The 21,631-nt window shown below is 39.3% G+C and overlaps 1 protein-coding gene across 22 annotated transcripts in view; it reads right to left on the reverse strand.

Moving 5' to 3' along the window:
- Celf2 (CUGBP Elav-like family member 2) overlaps positions 1 to 21,631 on the reverse strand; it is an 833,341-nt gene that overhangs the window by 120,832 nt on the left and 690,878 nt on the right. The gene's annotated exons all lie outside the window — the stretch shown is intronic.

A 21,631-nucleotide genomic window follows, 5' to 3' on the forward strand; every position in this document is an offset into this window, starting at 1 on the left:
CTTGGTGCCATCAGAGGCCAGAAATAGGGCATTGTTTCCCTTTGGCCTGTAGATACACATGGTTGTTGAGCTGCCATGTGGATGCTGGGAAGAGAACCCAGGCCCTCTGCAAGAGCTGCCAATGATCTTAACCACCGAGCCAACTCTCCAACCCTAAGACACTAGTTTCTGAAATAAGTGTTTAACCCATCCAAGGGCCTTTCCATATCTAACCAACATATAGCATTATAATTTTCTTTTGTGCTTTATGTTCGATAAGCCTTTCCAATCTGGGCCACAGTGGTAAGTACTGTCCACACAACATTCCATTTTATGAGAATGTACTGGATATAATTTTCCAATTCCTGATCCAAGACAGTGTGGCTTAGGCAAACACATTTGGTTTGACTCATTTAGTCACCTAATGTTCACACAGTGCTAAATCCAGAATCTGGACACAAAACACAGGAAACAGAGGTTGGTTCTTTTCTTCCTTTCAGTACTTTGTTTTAGGAGTGCCAAGAAGACCACCAAGGTGATGGCATTTCTGAAAGTGGAAGGTGTAATGTTAAAAGTGATTCTATCTTCTGTCCCAATCATTCCTCTCAATTTTTTGAGATTTGTACTTTTACTTTATAGTTTAGATTGACAGTTTAAAAAAATTCTAGTAAGAAATAGCCCTTTGATGTACTTTCACAATGACCTAACTGCATCGTAAACAATCTGTGATGACAGGCTTTGATAAGTGTCTGTACAGTGAGAATGGGGTTGCTGAGCCAGCGCTGAGAGAGTTGTGAAAGAGGAAAAATGACCCCCAAAATCACATGGTTGGGGCAAAGTGACAAACTTTAGTCACACTGTGATTCTGAACAAGTAACACTTCTGCTTTCCTTGTGATTGATGACTTCTAATGGTGAATTAAAGAAAGAAGCACATCTTAGAAACAGCCATTTAATCTTTATTTCCAATAAAAGAAACAGAAGCATAAAAAGGTGTTATTTTGAGAGCATCCACAGTGGTTATTGAAAAAGCTAGACAGGCAGGCCGATTTACACTTTCCAGAGATTGCTACTTCCTTATTGTTCTAAATCTCTAAGTAGACACATGCTAAATATGGCCTTCCATTTTTGAGAAAATAAAATAAGATGCAACTAATTTTATATAGAAGAAAAAGATATGGTTTCTGTACTTGATACCCCATACCCCGATTTAGCTGCGGTTCACTTACCATTCATTAGCAGACAAAAAGAGATTCATGTTAATGAAACACAATCTCTCCTTAGAAGACCTCAGAAAAGTACAAACATCCTTGATTTCAGGGTTTCCAAAAACTTTTAATGCCACAAACTGTGTGCTAGTGCCACTGAGTCCATATGAGGAAGGGTATGCCATCTATCACCTTTCTCCACACTGCATACATATCCAAGTAGTATTTGATCTAAAATTCTTTTATTTTTTTTGCAACCACGGCCAATGACACTATCATCTATTAAACTTTTAGAAAAAGGGGAAAAGAGATATCTCACAGGCTCCCAGTTTTTTATCAGTGTGTGTGTGTGTGTGTGTGTGTGTGTGTGTGTGTGATTTATTTGCATAGAAAAGCCAATGCTACTCTATTAGTTTCTAATTGTGAAGAAGACAAATTATAATAATGCTTCTTTGTGATTAGAAGAGATTTCTCCACCACTACAGGTCTCATGGTTCTACCTATATCCTATAACAAGGCCATCAATAGCTCAAGCAATTCAAAACTCTGACTATTCCAAACATTTTCACAAAATCCTGGAATACTTTGGATGTTAGTGACAGGAACACTTACTTTAATGAATATAAATGTCTAAGGCTATTATTGAAGCTGGATGGAATTCTCTGAAGAAACTCCAGTTTGTCAAAGAGTCTTTGCTCATGTAGACTGGTGAGCAGCACAGCACAGAGGGCCAAGGGTTCTACTGTGAAAGCTTACAGAAGTAATACCCTTAACATGTGTCATTCTTCTAGCTTATCTGGAAGGCTGAATAGACAGGCCCTCCAGATTTAAAAAACCCAGTCACTGTTCATTCGGTATATTTATGATTTTACCTTTCAGGATGGTACCATGAGAGCTTCAACATTATGATAGACATGGGGAAAACTATCCTAAGATTTCATTACTAGTCATCTTTATCCACTGAGCTATGTTTAAGAGCTGTCATAAGGTGATATATTATAAGTACTTGATATAAGCCATAGAAAAATCTTACTTCAAAATGATTGGTAAACTTGGTCAACTAAATGAAGTAATCAACTTATCCAACCAAAATGCAGACTTGAACAGATGTATCAATGTTTTATACCTATACAGTGAAGCATGGAGCCAAATTCCAAGACTGCTGATAAACAGCATTTTTAGCAATAGATGTATGTAACACCTTTCCAAAACCTAGTTACTTTTTAAAATATCATTTCCCAGACATTTCTGAACATAATAATTACTTTCTGGTGCTGGCAAACCATAGATGGTTGGAGCCACATGAGTGAGACCTCTCAGCTTGGCTTTTCTGGGGCAAAGACTGAAGTCTGTGTGATGCTGACTCCTGGGATACTGGCTCTCTCGGAAGCTGAGATACAATAAAATAAAGAATCCAGTGGCAGAGAATACTGGCTCTTCGCCCAAACTCACTCTTTCTTCCCCACAGTGTCAGGGTACAGTAGAGTACATGTGTAGTATAGTAGCGTACTAAAAAGCAACGTGTGCTAGTTCCTTGCACAGGACCACATACATCCAGGAGGATGCAAGTAGAAGTGCTGCCTCAGGACCCTGAAAATCTCTCTCTAGGAAGTCTATGAAAGAAATAAAGAACTCCCATGACCCTATCAGGATCACAGACAAATTTCCTACCAGGCAATACACAGTGACTACACTCTCCTGACAACCAGAGTGTAACAGAAACCAAGGAACAAAACACCCACACAACAAAGGCAACACCAGACAGAGCAGTACCTAGAATTACAAGCTTCCCAAACCCAGATGCCCAGATGGCAGCTGAAAGAGACAACCAGTAATAGCGAGAGCCTAGCAGCCCTACCACAGCAGGCCCAGGGACATTCCAACATAGCTGAAGCACAGGAAAAGCCTAAAAATAGCCTTTATGAATATGATGAACAGAGATCCTTAAAGAGGAAATGAATAAATCCCTTGAAAAAATACATGAAGACATAAGCAAAGAGTGGTAGAAAATGAATAAAAGAGTTCAAGACCTGAAAGTGGAAATAGAATCAATAACAAAAACCAAAACTGAGTGAAATATGGGAGTGAAAAATTTCCCTTGACTAGGAACCTTACATACAAGCCTCACCAACAGAATACAAGTAATGGTTAAGTGAATTTCAGGCATTAAAGAAACAATGGAAGAAATGGATACCTTGGTCAAAAAAATGTTAAATCTAAAATAACTCCTAGCACAAAACATCCAGGAAATCTGGAACACTATAAAGAGACAAAAATCTAAGAAAAATAAGAATAGAGGAAGAAGAAGAAATCCTGGTTAAGGACACAGAAAATATTTTCAACAAAAATCACAAAAGAACATTTACATATCCAAAAGAAGGAATACCTATCAAGGTCCAAGAAACACTAAGAAGACCAAATAGACTGGACCTGAAAAGAAAGTCCCCTTGTCACATAACAATCCAAACACTAAATATACAGAGCAAAGAAAAAAAATTAAAAGCCACAAGGGAAAAAGACCAAGTATCATATAAGGGTGGACCTAGTAGAATAACAGCTGACTTCTCAATGTAGACTCTGAAAGCCACAAGGGCTTGGACAGATGGTCTATAGATCTGAGACCACAGATGCTAAACCAGATTACTATATCCAGAAAAATTTTCAGTCACAATAGGGAATAATCAAGACATTCCATGATAAAACAAAATTAAATCAATATTTATCTAGTCCTATAGCAGGCACTAGAAGGAAGACTGCAACCACAAGAGGTTAGCTATACCCCCAAAACACAGTGATTAAATAATTCCAGACCAGAAAATCATACAGAATACCCCCCCCCCACACACACACCAGCAAAATAACAAGAGTCAACAAAGGCTGCTCATTGCTATCTCTCAACAACAGTCTTAATTCTCCATTGAAAAGACACAGACTAACACAATAGAGGCAAAAAGCAGGCTCCATCCTTCTGCTCCATCCAAGAAACACACCTTAACATCAAGGATAGATACCATTGAAAAAGGTATTGCAAGCAAATGGACTTAAGAAGCAAAAATGGTGTAGCCATTTTGATATCTGACTAAACAAAAGAGATACTGAAGGACGGTACATACTAAGAGAAAAAAACCCACCAAGAGGACATCACAGTTCTTAACATCTATGTACTAAACACAAAGCCACCCAAGTTCTTAAAAGAAATGATGGAGCTAACTGACTTTATAAACCAAATGGCCCTAGCAGATATTTACAGAGCAGTTCACGCAGACACAAAAGAATATACCTTCTTCTTAGCACCTCGTGGAACTTACTCCAAAACTGTCCACGTTCTCAGACATAAAACGAGTCTCAACAGATACTAGAAAACTGAAGAAATACCCTACAGCCTATCAGACCACCATCATTTAAAGCTGAATTCCAACAACTGAAACCACAGAAAGCTTACAAACTCATGAAAACTGAAAGATTCACTGCTACATAAAAAAATGGATCAAGATGGAAATTAAACACTTTATAGACCTGAATGAAAATGAATATACAACATACCCAAACTTATGGGACATGATGAAGTCATTTCTAAAAGGCAAGTTCGCAGCACTAAATACCTATATAAAACTGTGGAGAGAACTCATACTAGTAACTTAACAGTGCCTTAATAGTTCTAGAACAAAAAGAAGAAACCACACTCAAAGGAGTAGATAGCAAGATATAATCAAACTCAGGGCTGAAATAATTAACAACATAAACAAAAATTACAAAGAATGAGATATAAAGTTCATTCATTGACAAAGTCAGTAAGACTGACAAACCCTTATCCAAATTAACTAAAAGGTGGTTGGAGGGGGGAAGAGAGGGAACAAATTTTTAAAAATTAGAAAAGGGGGAAATCACAGACACCAAGGAAATCCTCAGGATCAAAAGGACATATTTTAAAAACCTGCACTCCACCAAAGAGGAAAACATGAAAGAAGTGGATAATTTTCTTCATATACAACACTTAGCAATGTTAAGTCAAGATCAGATAAGTCATTTAAACAGACCTATAGCTGCTGGGAGGTGGTGGCACACCCCTTTAATACCAGCACTTGGGAAGCAGAGGCAGGTGAATCTCTGTGAGGTTGAGGCTCGCCTGGTCTACAAATTGAGTTCAGGACAGCCAAAAACTAAAACCAAAAAAGAAAACAACCACCCAAAACAGAGCTATAGCCCCTAATGGGATAGAAGCAGTAACTGAAAAAGTTTCCTAACTAGAAAAAAACAAGCAAACAACAAAAAACCAAACCAAACCAAAATAAAAAACTCAGGCCAGGCGCTTTTAGATCAGAATTTTACCAGACTTTCAATGGAGACTTACTGTCAATACTCCTCATAATATTCCACAATATAGAAATAGAAGGAGCATTGGACAATTCATTTTAGGAGGCCATAATTACTATGATAACCACAACACAGAAAGATCAACCAAACAAAGAGAATTACAGACCAATTTCCCTTAAGCACATAGATGCAAAAATTCTAAACACCTGAAAACTGAATCTGAGAACACATAAAAAAATCATCCACCACGATCAAGCAGACTTCAATCCAGATACGCAGGGACGGTACAATGTACATAAATTGATAAATATAATCCACAAATAAACAAACCATAAGAGAAAAACAAAACACATTACCATCTCATTATACACAGAAAAGCCTTTGACCAAATCCAAGACTCTTTGATGATAAAAGTCCTGAAGAGACCAGGGATAAAAGGAACATAATAAAGACAGTTCACAGCAAGCCCAAAGCCACCATCAAGTTAAATGGAGAGATACTCAAAGCAATTCCACTAAATTCAGGGACAAGACAAGGTTGCCTACTCTCTCCATCTCTTTTCAATGGAGCACTTGAAGTTTAAGCTAGAACAATAAGACAACATAAGGAGATCGAGGGACTGCAAACTAGAAAGGTAGAAGTCAAAGTATCATCGTTTGAAGATGAGATGATATTACACGTAAGTGATCCTAAGAATTCCACTTGGAAACTCGTATAGCTTACATACACTTTCTGCAAAGTAACTGGATACAAAATTAACTCACAAAACCCAGAGGGCTCATCCGTTTATAGCCCTCCTATATACAGATGACATAGAGACTGAAAAAGAAATAGGGAAAACAACACCCTTCAAAATAGCCTCAAATACTATAAAATATCTTGGCATATCTCTAAACAAACAAAAGACTTGTATGATAAAAATTTTAAGACAATGAAGACAAAAATCGAAGAGGACATTAGAAGATGGAAAGATCTCCCATGTTCATGAATTGGTAGGATTAATAGAGTGAAAATAGCCATCCTACCAAAAGCAATAGAAAGAGTCAATGGAATCTCTATCAAAACTCCAACAGAGAGACTATGCAGAGAGCTAGCGACCTTAGAACACTCAATCCTAAATGTGATGTTTCTATTGAATTTCTTCCCTTAGGCCTTAGGGAACCTCAGGGAACAGCGGGCAGAAAGAATTTAAAATCCAGAGGGGATGGAGGACACCAAGAAACAAGGCTCTCTAAATCAGCATTATCAAAGCTCGTTTGAACTCACAGAGACTGAAGCAGCATGCACAGGGCCTGCACATGTCTGCACCAGGTCTTCTGCATACACATCATGGCTTCCAGTTACTGATTTGTATATGTTTCCTGACTCTGCAAACTAGTGGATCTTGGATCTTTGTGATTTCTCTTGTGCCCCTTTCCCTCTGCTTTTCTTGTCTAATTCTGATGAGTTAGTTTTTGTTTTATCTTACTATCTTATATTTTGATTTATTATTACTCCTTCGAAGCCTGTTTGAAGAGAGACAGAAAGGGAGTGGATTTGGATGGCAGTGGGGGAGGGAAGAACTGGGAAAATAAGAGGAAGGGGAACCATAATCAGGGTACATTACGTGAGATAATGATATATTATGTGAGAAAAAAATATTTTAAATAAAAAGAAAACCAAAGCAAAACAAACAACAAAAACCAAAAATGTATCTGTGTCAGAGAAAACTGGATCTCCACCAAAACCCATTCTTTTTCCCACAGTGTCACTGATACAGTAGAGTACATGCTTAAAAAAAAGTCACACTTCTTAGTCCTTTGCATGAGGCCATGTACATCTAGAAGGATGCAAGTAGAAGTGACATTTGCTGCCCCAGGACCTGGCTTTTAATAGAACAGACATGACAGAGCACCTCGCATGAATGGAGATGGCACAGCTAAACGACAAAGATGTCTAGACCCTAGGAGCCTCATTGGGAGGCAAGCTGTCTTTCAGGGAGAAGCATCCATGCTGGATTCTTTGTTACTGTTTTAAGGCAGAATCTCTTTGTATAGTCCTGCCTGTCCTGAAACTCAACTATGTATACCAGGCTGACCTTGAACTCACAGAGATCCACTTGCAGCTGACTCCTGTTGTCTGGGATAAAGGGAGTGCATCATCATGCCCGCCCTATGCAGGATTCTTGTTACTAATAAAAAGTAATCTACTTTGTTATAGTTTATCTTATCCTCATTAATGTAATACTCAGCGGTTGAAAAAAACTATATGGTAAAGTAAAGACAACTCAGAATAGGTCATGACATGCTGTATTCACCTCACTTACACCTTTGGCCTATTTTCAAGTGACTATTCTAAATAGTTACTATTTCAAATATACATTAGGATTAAATTTGATTTTAGAATATTAACCAAGTGCACAGAAGTTGTATGGGCAAAGAAACTAATATGTCTAACCTACATTTACTTTATCTTGGTATGACCATCCATTAAAAATAATAAACCACATCATAAAATTTACAGGAGAGAAAAATTTACTTTCTGATAATTATGTCCAACATTTTATCATTGTTAATAATTCTTAAATTTTGTTTGCTCATACAAAAAAAATTGGTGCATGTCAAGATTTAGCTAAAAAACAAACCAAAACAAAACAAAAACCCGACAAAAACTTGTTTCTGTCCTTTCAACTTATTCTCTCCTCTGTTAGTACTTTTAATTTTAAAAAGTATTTTTATCATTATTTTTTAACCAGTAAGGGTTGTTGGAGTATGGTCTAATGCTTTGTATTGGTCAATTGCTTGCCCCTCAGATTCTTACTGCAGACTGTCATGTACCCCAAGTACTGGCATTTAACCTTGCCTCCTTGGTGGACTAATAAAGTAAGCTGTTACCTGGGCAGAGCCGGAGGAAGTGGTGAAAGTTCACAGGTTTTTGGGAAAAAGAGGCTCTTGGAAAGCAAAGCATTGAGATACTGGAAGAGGATCTTGGAAGGAGATGAGAGAGAAAGAGGACAAGGAAGGAGGCCGTTACCCTGGGTTAAGTGGAGTAAGAAACACAAGGCCAGCACGGATGGAGGATTTGGCCCAGATGAAGAACATTAGCAAGTATTTGGGATTATGGATGGGAGGCAGCTTAAAATTATTAGAAGCAGATGGCATGGGATTGAGGCAGTATATGGGACATGGTTTAGGAGATTAATATCTGCCTTGCAGCAGGTGAACCAAGGCTATTTTAAAATGTAACAAGTGTCTGTGTTTTTATTGATTGATGGTGGGTTAGAAAATAACACCCGTAGTAATTGTAGCCTAATACTAAACATTTATTAGGCCATACCTTTGAATTAACCACAGCAAAGAGTGCCTGGATGTTTATCTTTGCATCATATGCATGCCTGGTGACCTTGGAGGACAGAAGAGGGTGTTGGGTCCTCTAGAACTGGAGTTATAGGTGTTTATAAGTGCCATGTGGGTGCTGGGAATGAAACTCAGGGCCTCTGGAAGAGCATCAAGTACTTTGGCTATTATGCCATCTCCTCAGCTCCTTGTGGTACTTTTAAACAAGCTGAGGCAGTGGTCACACTAACTCCACTCCCCTTCCTCCACTGCTTCCCTAACTACTAGTTGTCTCAAGTGGTCCTAGAGACCTGGGAGGCAGATGTACGGCCAGTGTGTGGGGTGATGTAATGGACGATGAACTACAAACATGTAGGAAGACTGGGACGATCTGGCAAAGAAAAGAAGCAGGATCCCATGTGATTTTTCTGGTAACTTATGAGCTAGTGGATGGAGTTCTGAAAGTCCTGTAAAGTATTCATGAATGTAGGTACACACCCACATATGTCCACATATGTCAGAGTACTAGAACTATCAAATAAGTATCTTCATGTTTCTTTATTCTCATTGTTTAGGAGTTCATGTAATTATAAAAAGGATAAAGAGTACAAAGTACAGAGCTGGTGAGGCAGCGATGGCTCACTTGATACTGGTGTTTGCTACCAAACCTGATGACCTGAATTTGATATCTGGTTCCACATGGTGGAAGGAGAAAACACACTCGTGTAAATTGTTTTCTCACTTCCTCTTACATGCTGTGACATACCTGTACTTATACCACAAATAAACATGTTACTTAAAATACAAAGTATTGTTGCTATGAGAATTATCCTTAGCTTTCACCAATATATTCCATTACAAAGAAAAATATTTTCAATGAAAATAAAAAAAAAGATATCCATATATAAATTTGATCCTTCAAATAAAAAGAATAGAAATCACCATGACAATCTGTTTCTTAGAAACTACTGGTATAATTCCTCCAGTGACCCCAAAGAGTCTACTCTCCCTAGCCCATTTTCTTACCACAGAGGTTGTATTTAGAAAGTCTGGATGAGTTTTAACATAATTTATTCTCAACCCAAACTGCAAATCCAGACTCTTAAAAACTGTACCCAGAAGATTACTTTAAAAGGTATTATCCGGAACATACTCTCATGACCTAGTTTTGTGACACCAATGCCAGGGAATATCTGGGTGTTGGCTGCTCTGGAAAGTCCCCAGATAGGAAATTCAGGCCATCCAATTAGGGCACTTCTAAGTTACCTAGAGCCTAAACACTCAGATTGGCTTTTACCTCATTAGTCTTTTTCATCCTCCTTAGTTGATGCTAAGACTCCTTTAAGTTATACTGCTTTGGGGAAACAATGAAAAGACTTTGTTGGTATTAAAAAATGTCTAAACTCCATTTTAGGCTAACTTTGTCTGCTAACAGCATTTATATTCCTGATGGTTTTCTCCTGAAAATGGAATCTGGAGGGTCTGCTGGTGACATATTAGAAGTAAACTCCTTGTAATCAATCATCTTCTCCAGAAGATATACTTGGGAAGGTGAGGGGTGTGAAGTAATATGTACATTTCTTTTTAGGTTACCACATGGAAGAGAAAGTTCAGACAGTGTGGGCTGAATGTGCCTTCTCCTTAGCTTGCTATGTTCTCTTGGTACTTTTGTTCAGGCTGCAACAGCAAGCACGGGGCACACTCAAACTGTGACACAAGAGGTGTCTGGCTGCAGGACTAAGTCTGTTTGGAAGTAATTAGCTATATATTCAAGTAGAAAAGAGAAGGAGCCAAGATATGACTGGCAACTGAATCCTAGAAAGAAATAGAAACATCTTCTATCTTCTTAACCAATGGCTTCTAACTAGTTTCCAATGAAAGTTTTTAGTGCTGCAAGTCATATTTTTGAGTTTTAATAAAACATTTTCTACCATGGTAATTTTCACCTATAAAAGAACAGGCATGCATTTCCATATCACCCTCCTCTTAGCTTCCACAAACCTCTATTTTATAAGAAAGCCCTGCCGGGCGTGGTGGCGCGCGCCTTTAATCCCAGGACTCGGGAGGCACAGGCAGGCGGATCGCTGTGAGTTCCAGGCTAGGCTGGTCTACAAAGCGAGTCCAGGACAGCCAAGGCTACACAAGAGAAAATCTATAACTCTGTCTCGAAAAAACAAAAACCAAAAAAGTCCTAGTGCTTCTTTTCTTTAAACAAGCAAACTCACAGTGGCTGTAAGGACAGAAGTACACCACACCATAATTCACTGTATTTGTTTATTGCTTGAAAAATAAAAATGGCCAAAGTATAGCTGGGCACAGCGGTACAAACCTGTAATCCTGGCACTTAGGGAGTCAGATGCAGGCAGATCTCTGTGCATTTGAGGCCAGCCTACTCTACAAAGCTAGTCCAGGATAGCTAGGGCCACACCTAGAAATCCTGTCTTGAAAAACAATAACAACAAAATCAGTAATGGTCTACAGATTACCTGGGAGGTAATTACAGGGGTGAATGGGAATAAATATGATCAAAGAAATACACTGTACAAACTTCTCAAAGATTAGTAAAAGCATTTAAAATTTTTATTTATTTAATTTATTATGTATATAGTGCTCTGCCTGCCATTACAGCTGCAGACCAGAAGAGGGCACCAGACCTCATTATAGATGGTTGTGAGCCACCATATAGTTGCCGGGAATTGAGCTCAGGACCTCTGGAGGAGCAATCAGTGCTCTTAACCTCTGAGCCATCTCTCCAGCCCAGTAAGAGTATTTTAAAAACAGTAACAGATTACTGCTAACATTTCGACCAACAGGAATGTTATCTTGGATGCTTTTAAAAGATAAGCTTTGCAGAACATGGTAGATCTTAAGCAAACCATGTGACCCTTCACTTACAGTCTCCTTTACAGTCATAGCTGACTGTGAAAGTAGAATATTTAAAAATGAACACTGGCCTCTATTTGGCCTAGAAGTCTCTATTCTGCATCTAGTATCTTGATTACTTTTCGAACAAAAGAAAACTATAAGCAACAACATTCTTAATTCCAGGGGGCTACCTATGTGTAACTGAGTGAACAACAGTCTAGCCTAATCACACTTATTTTAAAACAAAAGAGCAAAGTTACAAAACTACACTGGCAACAGATTAAGTATTATGTCTCCTAGGGCTTGCCCTAAGCTTATGGACTTCCAGGAGGTCCGATGATCATAACCCTATGCTTTTCCTGGAAGAAGATAACAAAACGGAGCTATCAATTTGGAAGAGGAATTGCTAGATTCACTTTATCAGTCGCTTCCTTTTGCTCTCATGTTAACTACAGCGAATAATTAGTTTTGAGATTGTACACTGCAACACAGAACAGAATAAACAGAAACACTAGAAGATAATGGCCTGATTACATAGCCGTCTCTTAAACATTTCATCAGTCTCAAAGCAGGAGATAAAACAAGTATTTCATGTGTGCCAGCAGGTGCCAGATTAATCCTGCAGTGTTAAAAACTGTGCAGCCATAGATGAGATGATTCTAAGTCAAAGTAATAAGTCACTCGTGAAAGCTGTTGTCTGGTTACCAGGTGATGGCTACACCTGGTAACAAGTGTTAATCTAACTTCTGCACTGAAAAAGAAGTATTTTGTAACTGCCTCAAAGCTGCTATAAGAAAACATTTTTAAGGAGTAATTAAACAAACAAACCAACAAACAAACAGTATTATCCTTATAAAAATGTCATCATCAAAAAGACATAGAGGAAATAAGGAAATGAAGTAGCAACTACCTAATAAACGGTAACAGTACGCTAGGCATGGAGGAAACGGACCAGATTTTATCCATATGCACCTAAATCCCAGGATAGAGATGTGAGTGTGCTCTCCCTTATTCTTGCCACTGACTGTGCAAGTCAAACAGAAGCAAAGTTCTACTGTATCAATGAAGCACAGCATCCCAAAGGGCAGTCTGTGTTACTTCCACACTGTGTATTGTTTAAAATAAAAGTAGTTCACTGAGAGCGGGATAGTGAACGTGGTGGCCACTGGTATTAGAAAACCTGGCGACTGCACTGTATTCTAAGAGCAGAGAAAATGACTGTTTTCTTCCCCCTGTGACATTTGATAAGGGACCATTTGCTACTGTAGAATCTGTTTATTGTATGGGAACTGAAACTTGAGGTAAAATGAAATCTACTTAGGCTGCCTTTTGATTCACGAGGGTACTGTGCATTAGAATGGAAGGGTCTTAGATTCCACAGTCCCTCAGGGGTAGCAGAAAGAGTGTAGGTCTCAGAGCTATTGAGGCCTTAGTTTCACTTCTTACAGGTGAGTCAAATCACCAATGCCTTTGAACTACAGTGCCTTTCCTGTGGGAAATGAGGATACTAAGCCCTATTCTGCTTTTTCTCTGGGCCAGAATGATGTGAAAACATCCTATTCACAGATGGATGCCCTTTAGATGAATGGGTCTATTAACTGGGCATCCAAGCTCTCTAGGCAGAAAACCTATGAAGACAGTTTTCAACAGGCGGTTTCTCTCGATGGTTCATTTTTGTCTTCCTGAAAAAGAGTTGGCAACTCTCATGTGCTTCCCAGAGCCACTGTGTGGTGACTGGTCTAAATGCTCGAAATTACACACTCACTGATAGATGATAATAGACAGCTGTCAAAAAAATGAAAGGATCACAATTATGGATGTAAACTATATGCAAATATAACTGATAAAATAATCCTTAAGGGTCTAATATTTTTCCCTGTGAGTTGTTCTGTCATCAGGGACATGAATAAAGGCAGTTTATAAAGACTATTTTGCAATGTCCAAGAAAGGTATTAGTGCTTTGTGTGACATCATTTCTGAATAAAGACATTCAAAAAGCTATTGTGTTTTCAACTTAGGTTAATAAAAAGGCTATTTTTCCACCTACTCCTTGGCACTGCTGTAATGTAAAGCAATGTGGATCAAAGTACCAGATAAATGATGAACAGTACAACGATGCCAGTTCACATAAAATATTATTAGCCTGGTGGTCACTGCTTAACTGCCATCCCTCCCCTCTCCCTTCAGGAAGCTCGCAGCTTAAGCGTTCAGGCCCGCCAATAGAGCTTGTCTTAGGGTACCAAGACGATGGTAAATTATTTTCTGTTATTCCAGTCAGATACCATCTCTCGTCTGTGTTTCTATTAGTGACACTGCTCTCTACAGGCGTTGCTCTTTGGCATGGAGAGGTGTGGCAGCTTAAGCATGAGAATTAGGGAGTGAAGAGAAGTGGTACCTAAGCATGACTCACGGAGACAAACGACCTGCTGCAGCAAAGCCGCAAAAGTAGGGAGTCACTGCCTTCGGGAATGATCCACTGTACACAAAGTCTCCCCCATCTGATGGACCATGTGTTTCTGTCATCTATTGCACAGGAAAATGAGCCAAAAAATCAATTAACACACCCAGAAAGCACTTTGGGGACAGTCTAAGAAAGGGACAATAAATGTGCCAACTGTGACATTAATCTGTTTAACAGGAAATATTGTCACATCTAGAAGCAAAATAAGATGTGAGTTTAAGTTCACAGTTGAACACTGACAAATTTCTGTTTCCAAAGAGGCACTTCAAGAGCCTATCTATGCTGGGAACGGCCCTGTTAGTCCCATTAGAGTGAATTGGCACTAATACCAAAGAATGGCCAAAACTGGCTCATTGAAAAATTTAATTTTGAGTAGGGTCCAGTGAGGTACAAGTTTATTTCCATCCCTTCCTGACTACAGCCTATCAAACAAAGAGCTATGAGTATCTTGATAATCCAGATGCATCTATAAAACAGAGCGGTTAGCTACTTCCCATGAAACAGACAGCATTTGAAAGTGGAGTTGAGCCTCTCCATCAATGTCAGAGATCACTGTCACCTTCTTTCATATTCACAAACTCCTAACAGAATTTCTGTTACAAATTATTACCTACAGTTAGAATAAAATAGCAGTTATAACATGCACGGATACTAATTTACTAATAATAACAGTGGTGAGGCTATTAGGAGCCTCAGCTATTTAAAGAGAAAGGAGTCATCTCCATTATGGAGTCTGCTTTACTCTTCTTACCGTTCAGTGTTAATATTTGGGTCCTACACGTTTTAAGACACCTGAAGGAAAGGTAATTTTTCCACAGGGCTAGATCAATGTATAGGCTTAAACCAATATTTTGCTTATTGAGCAAAGGCTAAATTTTCATTTCAAATATTCTATCATTCACTGGAAAATGAAAACCCAATCAAAAAATTTTATATCTAACCACTTAGTAAACAAAACAAAAAGCAAACAAAAGCCCAAATTCACATAGTATGAATATTATAAAAAAGAAAAAGTACCAAAGTGAATATTTTAAAATCACTTAAGTCCTGATCCATGAAATTCCTAGTTATGACCACTATTTAACCCGTGAGAATCTTAGCTCTATCTTATAAACTCATTTATGAGATGGTCAGCACTTTTCCAATTCTACAAAAAATTCTTTGTATATCTATAGATGAAGGACCCGTAAAGCACATGTGTTAAACCTTATTAAAAAAACATTTCAGAAAATCAGTGCCTATAAAGTATCCATTCTTCTAGTTAAGTGCATTCCTTCTTTCTTACAGTGAAGACTACTGTGGGCCCTTAAGAGGCACCATGGATTATACTACAACAGGAGACAGGCTTGGCTCCCTCCTTCTCCTCCCTCCTCCACATGAAACACATAGGTCTCTTCAGCTGAAGGCTGCGTTAGCACAGACAGAATTGGCAGGGTACTGACATACAGAACTTACCATTAATTCATTTACCTCCCGTTGTAGGGAACCTTTTTAGTTAACACAGTTTGTGGTGAAATTTTCCTCTATACTCATTTAAATATAATTACTGCACTTATCTTGTCACCATGAAACTTTTGAGTTGTTCCCTTCACATAATCCACGATTCCTACACATACTGAGCTGTAATACTGAGACTATCTCACCCATGAAACCCCACCCCGCAGCCTTCTATTTGGCATCTTCCTCTCTGGAGGAGCCCTTAAAGGTTTTCCATCTAAGAAGAATTTACAGCCTGAAAATAACTGGTGGGGAGCAATAGTCCACAACAGCCCTCCTTCTTTCCCCCAGCGACAAGAATATGTCCTGCAGAGATGTTCATGGAAGCCTGAGGAAAGGCTGAGAATTTGTGGGTGTCTGCTTTCAAGTCTGTAGAACTGAGCTGGGGAAGTCTCACTAAAAATGTATTAGTTTGATCTGACTGTCAAACTGGTCAAACTAATTGTAGTCATGCTCCCATTTCTCTTGCTTTCAGTTCTTTGAGAATTTTGTCCAATGCATTTTGATCATACTCACTCCCTACTGACTGACCCCTCCTAGAGTCATTCCCTGCTCCCTACACACTGTCCCCCACTTTCCCTCTTTCCCCTTACTCCCCCCTTCTCCATGAAGTACAATGTATGCTGTCTAAAGTCTGTATCTTCTTAGATGCATAGCTTTCACTTGTGGGTGGTCAACCAATCAGGGACCACAGATAGCTGTCACTTCTTCTAGCAGCTATGAACTAGTAATAAGACCTGAGCTGGGGTGCGACGTCACATCCCCTTTCCCTTTCTACACAAGACTGTTGTCTGGCCTGAGTTTGCACAGGTCTTGTGTAAGCTGTCTCAAGTGCCATGACTCCACATGTACAACTGCCATACCATGTCCAGAAAACACTGTTCCTTTGTAGCCAGGCATTTGTTTCTACCTTGTTCCTGCTCAACTCTAGCTGTGCTTTAGAATCACCTGAAAAACCTTCAGATGCACCTGCGTCCTTTTGCTGAGGAATTACATCAGCATTCATGAAGGTCCATGCCAGGGTTTTTGTCTGAAATCTCTTTAAGTGATTCTAAAATACAGGAAGGATTGAACCTCCTGTTTCAAGCATCTAAGCTGAATTTTGTATCAAGTGTGATAAGAGATCTCTGAGAGGGTGGGCCACATACTGCAGCCCACACAGTAGGCTGATGCTGTCTGGATCCCATCTCAAAGTCCCTGGCTCACTTTCAAAATAACAGGCTTACTTGTTATTGTTATGACAGCTGGACACAGGGCAGTAGTTACAAAGGGGTGGGGGTAAAGTAACTGACTTCCACGGAAAGCAACTCTTGTGCAATATAGTACAAGGTAGTATTAGCAACTGCCACCCCAGTCTCTGGCACATTTTTGCCAGAAGGCTACTTAGCAGGTGAGAAGTGGCTTCTTGGGAGTCACGGCAGCTGTGCTTTAACTGCTCCTGGAGGGAAGAAGCAGTGTAGCCATTTTCAAGCGACCACATCACTTTCTCTAACGCCAGCCTCGCAGGGACAAAGCCAGACAGGACTTCGGGAGGCTTCCTCAGCGCCCTTGCTGGAGTACTGTGAGATGACACTGGAGGAGCTGCCTCTCAACCGTGACTAAACACTACTTAGTGAGTAGGGTTTGACAAGACTCCAGCCTGAGGGGCTGCACAGCTGCACAGGTGGAACAGCTGGCTCCTTAAAACTGATGAAAAGCTGGAGATGAGCAGGTGACACTCCCTCACTGCTAATTGGCTCTTCTGGGCAAACTGCAACAACCTAGGAAAATTCTCTGTGTTGTCAGGTTATTGTCAAGGGAAACTGACAGAGGGATGCAGAGGGAGAATACAAATCCAAAAGTTGTATTTCTATGCAGACATTCCCACACATTCCCTCCCTCTTCTACATCCAGACTTCAGATAACCATCAGGGTCAGAAATAGAAACACAAATGGGACAACTAAATAACCGTTAGTGAGGAAGTGGTGGCGCACGCCTTTAATCCTAGCACTTGGGAGGCAGAGGCAGGCAGATCTCTATGAGTTCGAGGCCAGCCCAGTCTACAGAGCGAGTTCCAGGACAGTCAGAGCTATACACAGAAATCCTGTCTTGAAAAGCAAAACAACCCTAAATAACCATTTTTTTTTTCACTTACAGGAGAAGTTAAATCTAACGACATAGAGCCTAACCTTTGTCAAAAAGAAGCTATGGAGTATGTACCTGAGGAGGCCACACTTATATAAAGTCAGGCAGAGGACTAACCCTATGTTCTCAGGGGCTCGGTGGCTCCAGATTTCAAGAGAGCATCCTGATTTTGTACTCCTGCACATCGCCATACTGACAGATCACCTCTCAGTGTACATCTTGGTCCCTGCCACTACACGGGGAGACAACTCAGAGACTCCTCTAAGTCAGAGTATCTCCTAAGACTACATGTAGGGTTTTGTGGTGGGATGGACCTTTTATAAATTTGAGGATAGAAACATTCAATCTATTGATTCCAATGAGCTAATCACTACCCGTTTATAGGCCAGCATCCTTGCTCTTTTAGTCTTTACATCCATACCTGGACAGAACTGTTTTAGTAACAGAACGTATTCTACAAAGCTGTCAAGGGAAAACTCATTGAGTACTTATGAACATATACTGTATCACAGTGTAGTTTTCAATACATTAGGCCACATTTGTTGATGATGAAAATGAGTTGGAGGGTAAATGGATTGTCCAACCTTGGATGACTGGAATTTAAACCCAGATTTATTTAAAATTCTTCGAAAAACATGGATAGGACTTGAGTGTATTCTTTTTTCTGTTGCTGAAACATGTACGGCAGAACCATTTTAAGGGCACAGTTAGTGGCACTACTGATGGTGGCACTGCTGTGCAGCCATAACCACTATCCATTTCAGCCCTTCTACATGTTCTCTTAATGAGCTCACACTAAAGCTCCTTCTGGATTCCTCTCTCTGGCCACTCCCACTTTACTTTCTATCTCTGAAATTTACTACTTAGTGCTATACAGCCCATGGCACAATAGTATAACAGTGGGACCTTTAAAAGTGTGACTCAGTGAGAGAGGAAGTTACACCATGACTATGTGCTCTTGATGAGGTTGTCTCCTCTGCCTTGCCACTTTACACAGGAAGCGTGTGAGTCCTTCCATCACTTGATGCCAATACACATGCAATGCCTCTTCCACAGGCCCAATATCAATGATGCCAACCCATCACAGACTGACACTGCCTAAACTGTGAACAAAAATAAATCTTTTCTCCTAATAAGTTGATTATCTTAGGTTTATGTCACAATAACAAAAAGCTGACTAATGCATCTAGGTATGTCCTATAAAAGGAATCATTCCAAATAACTTTTTCAAAATGAGATCACTTACTCAGGGTTGATTGCAGGTCAGAATTTAGTTTCATGCCTTCTCCTTCTTTGCATACTTTGAGCATTTCAAAAAATCTTTAGAAGAGGAAAGAGATCCTAACTGCTTCCTGGGTATTGCTTACTTTGTGGATTAAAAAAAAAATAAAAGAAAGCCTTATTCCTTTGCCAATACCTCCCACTGAGAGCTACTGCTGTGATTAAACAGCCATTTCTTGACTGGAATGATTCTGGATTGAAGGAATACAAAAAATATCAAACAAAGGTCTTTGCCTTCAAGGTTCATTTCTTCAAAGGGAAAGGGGCAATCCTACATGAAAACATGAGAGATTTATCCAGAGAAGAAAGGAGTGGGGTCCAAACAGCCTACAAAGTCAGCTCTATCTTCCCACTGACTTCTAGTCTAAGCCATTGGTTATCATTGGATTAGGATTTAAGCAATGTCTACTCAACTGTCTACGTTCACATTGGAGGGAGTGTACTAGGTGGACCTGGAGGGATTCACTATTACACTCACATTGTTTATTTTTAACCACATGTAAATGAGATGTAAATCACATCCATGTGAGATGTACAGAGAAAGGAAATGAGACATGTGCATAAGCAAGTTAGGACAGGCTAAATAAAATTAGCTATACATAAAACTTGCCAGAAGTTTAGATAATAAAGGAGTTATTTTCAGGTTGGAGATGTGCTAAAATTTAGTAGGAAATGGTTAAATCCCGAAGGAGGGTGAGATGTCAACAGAGCTGAAGTGCAGGAATTCTAGCTAATAGAGCTGTACAAAGGGGGATTAGTATTACAAGGAGAATTAAAGAAAACAAACTGGCTTATGAATGGCCTGGAAAATACAACTAAGGAATCTGGGCTGTGTTTACTAGGCAATGAAGTGCCACCAGCAGTTCATGCACCATAATCAGCATTTTGAATCCTCTGGATACACTGGCAGAACTTGTAAGAACCAAGGATAAGAAAGACAGTATGAGCAGACTCTGATTCCGGCTTTGGAGGATAGCCCTCCAGACTGAACAAAGCTTACTGCTCTGAACTTACCAGGTCACACAGAGCAAGTTGGAAGCTGAGCAGAACCCTCCAGACTCGCAGACATGAGGATTTAGAGCTGAATGTGGTGAGAGTTAGACTTGAAAGAACAGTCAGCGGAGAGGATCAAGATGCATGAACGGAACTCCAAAGGTCCCTAGAAGGTCCCCTCTGGTATTCAGAGAGTTCTGACCAATGACTGCATGGAACATTACCAAAGGCAAGGAAAAGAGTCACTCAAACCAAGTAAAGGCTCACGGGGAATTGTGGTACATGCCTGTAATGTGCAGTTTAGGAGGCAAATGCAAGAGGATTGAGTTGGAGGCCTTGTCTCAAGAGGTGAAGATTAAAAAATAAAAAATGAAAAGGTTTAAAAGCTTAGAATAGTAGCTTCCTACCAGTTTAGAAAAACTTACAATTCATAGCATATTGAGAAGAGAACTCAGGAAGACTTAACTTTAGAGTGGAGAAAAGGAATAAAAATGTGAGGAATAAGCCAGGTGTGGAGGCACACGCCTTTAATCCCTGCACTTGGGAAGCAGAGGCAGGTGGATCTCTGAGCTTGAGGTCAGCCTGGATTACAAAGTGAGTTCCTGGACAGCCAGGGCTACACAGAGAAGAAACCCTGTTTCAAAAAAAAAACAAATTAAATTAAATTAAATTAAAATTATGTGAGAAATAGCAAAGACTTTCAAAAGTAGCTATTAGCTATATATTCAGGGCATTCTAAAAATAAGACAACAGAACTTTTAAAAGGCTTCAAAATGAATTTTTAAAGATTAAAACTATGTTGACATGAAAAGGACAGTGAATGGGATTAAAGACAGATTAAATATTGCCCAGAAAAGATTAATTATCTGCATCTGAAAATCAAACAGAGAAAACAAGACCGTAAAAAACAAACATCAGAAGAAAAGCACATTAGTGAGTTACAGAATATATGAGAATGGACTCTCCAAGGAGAGAAAGAGGAAGTTCAAAGTCCTAAGAGTGCTGATGTCTTGCCAAATTTGATATTTACTACAAACTCAAAGATCTAAAAAGTTCAATGAACGGCAATATAAGAAATGAAGAAATGAACATGAGACACAGTATAACTCAAAATCAGACATTATGGTTAAGATTACAAATTGGTACAGCTACTATGGAAATAAGTGTGGAGAATTCTTAAATCACACCTGGACCCTTACAGGTCCTTACAGGTACTTGAATACTTTAGTACTTTATTAGTACTTGAATAGCTTTAAAAATATGGTCACAAGCTGTAAAAAAGAGGAGATCTGATAAAAATGAATACATGTGTTCCTGGACATGGCGGTGTGCATCATTAATTCCAGCACTCAGGAGGCTTCAGCGGACAGCTCTCTATAAGTCTGAGCTTAGCCAAGCTACATAGTGAGACTCTGTTTCAACAATACATGTTTAGTATATCCATTCAATGGAATACTGCTTAGCAAGGAAAAGGAAAGAAGTATTGATTCAAAAGAACTACTGACTACGATTATGGACTTAAATGAGAATATTAAGTGAAACGTCCAGATCTAAAAAAAAGTATATTATGTACTATTATTGTTATAATAAATTTG

Source organism: Acomys russatus, chromosome 9 (assembly GCF_903995435.1).
Source record: "Acomys russatus chromosome 9, mAcoRus1.1, whole genome shotgun sequence".
Taxonomy (NCBI): Eukaryota; Metazoa; Chordata; class Mammalia; order Rodentia; family Muridae; genus Acomys; species Acomys russatus.